This window comes from Anopheles arabiensis, chromosome 2 (assembly GCF_016920715.1).
Source record: "Anopheles arabiensis isolate DONGOLA chromosome 2, AaraD3, whole genome shotgun sequence".
Lineage (NCBI taxonomy): Eukaryota > Metazoa > Arthropoda > Insecta > Diptera > Culicidae > Anopheles > Anopheles arabiensis.
The window spans coordinates 58838185-58844014 of record NC_053517.1 but is presented as its reverse complement, the minus strand read 5'-3'; the positions used below and the strand labels follow the sequence as shown (position 1 = coordinate 58844014).

The following is a 5830-nucleotide window of genomic DNA, read 5'->3' as shown; positions in this document are numbered from 1 at the left end:
CCGGCCAAAACTAATTCGGAGTTTCTGAACACTTTTATTTCCCCTTTCATGAAAACGACCTTTAAACCTGCGTTTTCCATTTTTCGTACTTATAACAAGTTTACTCTTGCTTCCGGAATGTATAATACATTTTCTAAATTAATTGCACCAGAAATTGTACTGTGCACATTTTTCAAGCGCGAAATGTTTCCCCGGTGAGTAGCTGTAATGCACGCACCTTCTTTTGCCACTGCAATATTCATGGAAAATTCCATTTTGTTAAGCTCAGTGAAAATTTCTTTATTATTCGTAATGTGCTCCAAAGCACCCGAATCCACAATCCATGTGGTTATCTCACTATCACTGATTGTCCCAATCATGAAACACGCATCATTTTTTACGTCACTTTTTCGTTCATTTCCTCGCGCATTCGAGACCCTACAGTCCTTTTTCATATGGCCTATTTTACCGCACTTGCGACACTTTCCAGAAAATCGTTTTTGATCCTTTCGTCCGACGAACGCCGCCGAAGGCCCACTGTCACTATTCACAAGACGTTCACTTCTTTTACATTCTTCGGCCAACAAACTTTGCTTCACAAAATCAACGCTTAAATCTTTTTCGGGAAGATTTTCCAAGGCTGTGATCAATGGATCATACGAGTCCGGCAAGCTGAGAAAGAGTTGCGAAACGATATCCGCTTCTATCAAATTCGCACCTGCTGTTCGGAGCTGCCGTACCAAATCTTCAAATTCATGAAGATGCGCGCGCATGGAGTTTCCTTCATGAATCCTGAGTCGCAAAAAGCTGTTTTCGCAAAATTGTCTGATTAACCACAGATTTCTTTGCATACACTTCATTTAAACACGTCCACATTTGCTTCGCAGTGTTTGCATCACGTACTGTTTCTAAGCATTGATCAGCTAGAAACCCCACTAACAGGCATTTTGCTTTTCGATCCGCAACATCGAATAATTCCTTTTTCTTTATGTCTTCAGGAACATCATCAGTCAGTATATGTAACACACTTTCTGCATCTATCACCATTTTTACACGGAAACACCAATTGTCGAAGTTTCCTTCACCGCTATACCGCGGAATTCCAAGAATAACTTTTTCCATGGTGACTGGGCCCATAACCTGTTGTGATATGTGATCAAATGAAGTGACACCGAGAACAGCTAGCATGCGACTACATAGTTTTATTGAAATCCGAGTGTATATATACAAAGTTCATGAGGCCGCGTTTACACATAGTTGTTGTGTTTACGTATGGATAGTTCGATACTTGAATTGATACCTTAACAGTTATCAGTATAGGTGCGTTATTTGGACTTCATTGTGGTAGTCAATGAATTGCTATGTGTTGGGTGCTAAGCTGCTTCGTTGCGCATGCATCTCCAATGAGCTCGTTTGAATTTTTACCTGAGATCTTCTTTGTGCAACTAAATATTGAGGGTGTATGGCACGTTTAGCCTTCCGCAATAATTTCTTTAACGCCGTTTATCGCACCGTGAAACAGCGCTATTCTTATGGACACTTTAATGCACTACCGGACACTTTCACACCGGTAGTTCACCGTGCAGTATAATGTCAACCCTACGAAAACAACTTAACAGTCTATGTATTTTATATACACCAATGTTATTCGATACTACCTGCTTCTATTAAGAAATATTAATTCAATCAGAGTAGTGTAATCTTGTAAGCTATTTGATTTGGCATCAAAATTTCACATGTGTTGCAACAAATTTCTGATCTACTTCTTTATTTAGAGGTATAAAAAGGGAATAATGATTAATTTTAGTAAAAACAAGAACAACAAAATATCCTAACCTTTTAATGAAAAAGGAACTGTATAGCGAGCTACCTAAGTTAAACGTTTATATTTTAGTAGAAGAATAGTTTTACACATTCAGTAAACTATTATTTAGCTTTGTTTTAATTGAAACTGAGTGATTACTGCACAAAAAATATAATACACAATATTCAATGAATACTTTCAAGTTAACCATATATAAAGTGAGCAACTGAAAAAAGCGTAACCATGGCAGGTCATCCTGCGTTCCCTTGAACCTGCGTTCCGTTCTTTTTCTCCAGATTGGCAGGTTCGTTCCGTTCCTTAATTTTCGGAACTATTCTCATCACTAGTTTGTAGTCGTTATCATGACGCCGATTGACCGGCAATGCCTTGGAATGAGTTCGGATCGATAGGTTCATGTTTTGGTCGATTGCATTCCGTTGATTTGTCGCACCACCGCGGGACACCCGACAGCAACAAAGTCAAGACAAACTCTTCCCCGGGTGTGGACTGTTATGCTAAGTTCTTCTTCTTCTTCTCACTATTATTATTATTATTATTATTATTATTATTATTATTATTATTATTATTATTATTATTATTATTATCATTATTATCATTATTATTATTATTATTATTATTATTATTATTATTAGTATTATTATTATTATTATTATTATTATTATTATTATTATTATTATTATTATTATTATTATTATTATTATTATTATTATTATTATTATTATTGTCATTATGGCCTACGCGATCATACCGGCCTTTTCAGGACTTGAGTACCACGTAGCCGGATAGTCAGCTCTTGCTACGGCGGACGGTTCATACGCGGTTTGAACCCACGACGGGCATGCAGATGTGAGTAATGAGGTGCCGCGGGATCGCTCCTATCCAGCGGACAACTTGCATACTGCCACACTGCCTCCTGCCCGATCCATACGCTGCAGGCAGGGGGAAGGATGCCGGTTTCACAATCAGCTTGCGTTCTAGATGCCGGCGGAACGGAATGTTGATGAAAATCAGCGCCGGGCTGAACGTGTTAGAGTGAATTAGGGTTCAGCGCGTTGCACAGCAAACCCTCCAGCGTTAGCTAGCGATTCCTTAGTTATTTTTATATTGCAGTGTTTGAACTCATTGCGCTTTTTTGGTTTGATTTGTGAAAATGCAACTTCATCGCCGCAATGTTTGTTAACGGTTTTTTAAGTGCCACAGCAACTCATGAGCATTGACCACACGCGAGAAAGAGATAGCGCTATGGAGGGAAAAAGCACGGACGACGGCTGACAGCGATTGGCCGTCTGACGCACCAACACATCCAAACCTTCGGCAGCGCGCTCAGGCGAGGGGTATGAGGCGGAGCCAGGGACGGGTAGCTCGACGAGCTGCTCGACAAATTTGCCGTTGGAGAGAAAAGGAAGGCATGATAAAATTCTCAGAACTTGTTATGGAGGCGTTTTAGGGCGAAATGCGATAAGTGAGCCAACCTGCGCAAACAGTTCGGCTCCGACTGGCTACCCACCGGGCACCAGCACTCAGAGATCGCTTGAATACGCGCTTTAAAAAGAACTTGAGTTCCCAAGGACGCAAAAACCGACGGCGGCCTGTGTAATCTGAGCTCCCTACAAAGCTCTCCACAAAGCTCTCGTTTGCAGGCTTGTCGAGAGCTTCGCCACAGGCGCCCGAACCATCCGTCACGCACACATCTAAACGTTCTGGTTTCTTCAGCCGCTCACGCATACCAATGTATTTGCTCCACCCCCTTTTTCGGATTGCTTATAGAAATGATGAGGCTGTTCACATTTGCTTTATGCACACATTCGCATGCTGTTTATTGAATAATATCCCTCTCCCTTACCACATGTGTTTTGGGATACTCCCGCTGTGTAGACGGCAGAACGCTTACCCCCTTCCAAATTTACCGTTCTTCCTCCTCTCGTTCTTCCTTCCTCCTACCGCGCTCGGGGTACCATCCGTGCTGCACGTGTTCAGCTGGCTTCAGTTTCGTGATGACGTCATGAACAGGAGCTGCGCGTGTTGAACCGGCTTCTGTTAAGTAATGACGTCCTCACCGGGGGCTGAATGAAGCAATAATGAATGTATGTAGTATGTGTTACTATGGAGAGTTTAGCGCAGAGGATTAGATCAAAACTTACCTTAATATTTTAAAACTGGAAAACGTTTTCTTTCCGTCGCTCACTTTGAAGATTGTTGACGAGGCTAGCAGGTAGTCGATGATAAATAGCGCACACACCTGTAACTTTTTAGACGCCAAGGGTTAGTTGAATGTACCTGCACAAGCACACAGCCAGAAACTTACCTCAACAATTTGCTAGGATAAATCATTCCATAACTGAGGAAGAAGGAACACGGCACAAAACGTAAATGAGCAAAGTACGTCGCACAAGAAATCGCACCTCACTTCAGTACATCCTTCCACAACGAAAGTTCTGGACAGACTGAGGATTCCTAACACCCGGATGAGCGCAATAGCAGAAAAATCATGGTGGATCGAGAGAGATGGGTAGACTCGGTCCAGCGATATCCGCTGGTAAATGCATGTGTGTGTGACGAACGAAAAACTTCAGACCCCGCTTCCCCCGTATTTCATCCATAATTTTTCGTCACACGCACACACCTCTGCACGGGCGGCGGTTTGCCGTCCAAAATCTAGAGAGAGAAGACAGGGCCTCTCGCTTTGGCTCACAGAAAAACCTCTCAACAACTTCGGCTCTGCTACTTGGGTTACGTACCCACTTGCAGTAGAAGTGTAAATGTGGTTTCACGCACACATAGACACATTCGACCCGAACGATCGCGTTCATACATACTATAACGCTCCGATTTCTTCTGCATCTCACGCATACCAATGTGTTTGCTCCACCCCCTTTTCGGATTGCTTATAGAAATGATGAGGCACACATGTTTATTTTTGCTGTATGCACACATTCGCATGCGGTTTATTCCACACTTTTTCTCTCCCTTCCAACACGTGCTTTGGCATACTCACACTGTGGAGACGGCAGAACGGTCTCCCCCTTCCAAATTTACCGTTCTTCCTCCTCTCGATCTTTTTTCTTCTTACCGCGTCCGGGGTACCATCAGAGCTGCGCGCTGGCTTTAGTTTTTCCTCCTCTCGTTCTTCCTTTCTCCTACCGCTCCCGGGGGCTGCGCGCGTTTCGACAGGTTCTTAGCGCAATCCAGTGCGTTGTTTTGTGGCTGAGTTGTGCTGAACGCTGTCAATAAAAATGAACCAATAATTAATGCATGTAGTACGTATTACTTTGGATAGTTTTACGTATATGATGAGAGCAACACTTACCTTAATATTTTAAAACTGGAAAACAATTTCTTTCCGTCACCCACTTTGAAGATTGTTGATGATGCCAACAGGTAGGCGTTGATGAATGGCGCATGCACCTGTAACTTTGAAGACGATAAGCATTAGTTGAATTAGTACATTGAAGCACATATGAGATCAAGAAACTTACCTCAACAAGTTAGCTAAGATAAATCATTCCACAATGGAAGAAGAAGCAACACTGCGCAAAATGTAAACAACGAAAGTAGGGGACACAAGAAATCGCACATCACTTCAGTACATCCTTCCACAACGAAAGTTCTGGACAGACTGAGGATGCCTAACTCCCGGATGAGCGGGATAGCAGAAAACATCATGGTAGATCGAGAGAGATGGGTAGACTCGGTGTAGCGCAATCCAACGGTAGATGCATGTGTGTGTGACCAATGAAAGACTTCGGACCCCGCTCCTCGCGTTTTTCATCCATCGTTTTTCGTCACACGCACACACCTCTACACGCGCAGCGGTTTGCTGTCCAAAATCTAGAGAGAGAAGACAGGGCATCTCGCTTTGGCACACAGAAAAACCTCTCAACAACTTCGGCTCTGCTACTTGGGGGGGGTCTGCACGAACCTTCGTTTAATTAGTCCCCTCCCCCTTTTTGCCAGGATTTCTTTCCGAAATGATACAGTGCACACCATTATACTATCGTAATTCGATTTATTGAATATCGAACCAAC

At 42.8% G+C, this 5830-nt stretch overlaps 2 long non-coding RNA genes across 4 annotated transcripts; both read right to left on the bottom strand.

Moving 5' to 3' along the window:
- Positions 1 to 3591: 3591 nt before the first annotated feature.
- On the bottom strand, positions 3592 to 4266 carry LOC120901218. 2 transcript variants are annotated; one of them, XR_005739282.1, is made up of 3 exons: positions 4110 to 4266; positions 3946 to 4049; positions 3592 to 3867 (listed from the first exon to the last, which is right to left on the bottom strand). It is a non-coding gene; the product is annotated as an uncharacterized LOC120901218 (long non-coding RNA). The 2 variants fall into 2 exon arrangements; XR_005739281.1 differs by having other exon boundaries at positions 3946 to 4043.
- Positions 4267 to 4714: 448 nt separating this feature from the next.
- Positions 4715 to 5423, bottom strand: LOC120901189. 2 transcript variants are annotated; one of them, XR_005739276.1, is made up of 3 exons: positions 5281 to 5423; positions 5112 to 5215; positions 4715 to 5025 (listed from the first exon to the last, which is right to left on the bottom strand). It is a non-coding gene; the product is annotated as an uncharacterized LOC120901189 (long non-coding RNA). The 2 variants fall into 2 exon arrangements; XR_005739277.1 differs by having other exon boundaries at positions 5112 to 5209.
- Between the last annotated feature and the right edge of the window lie 407 nt (positions 5424 to 5830).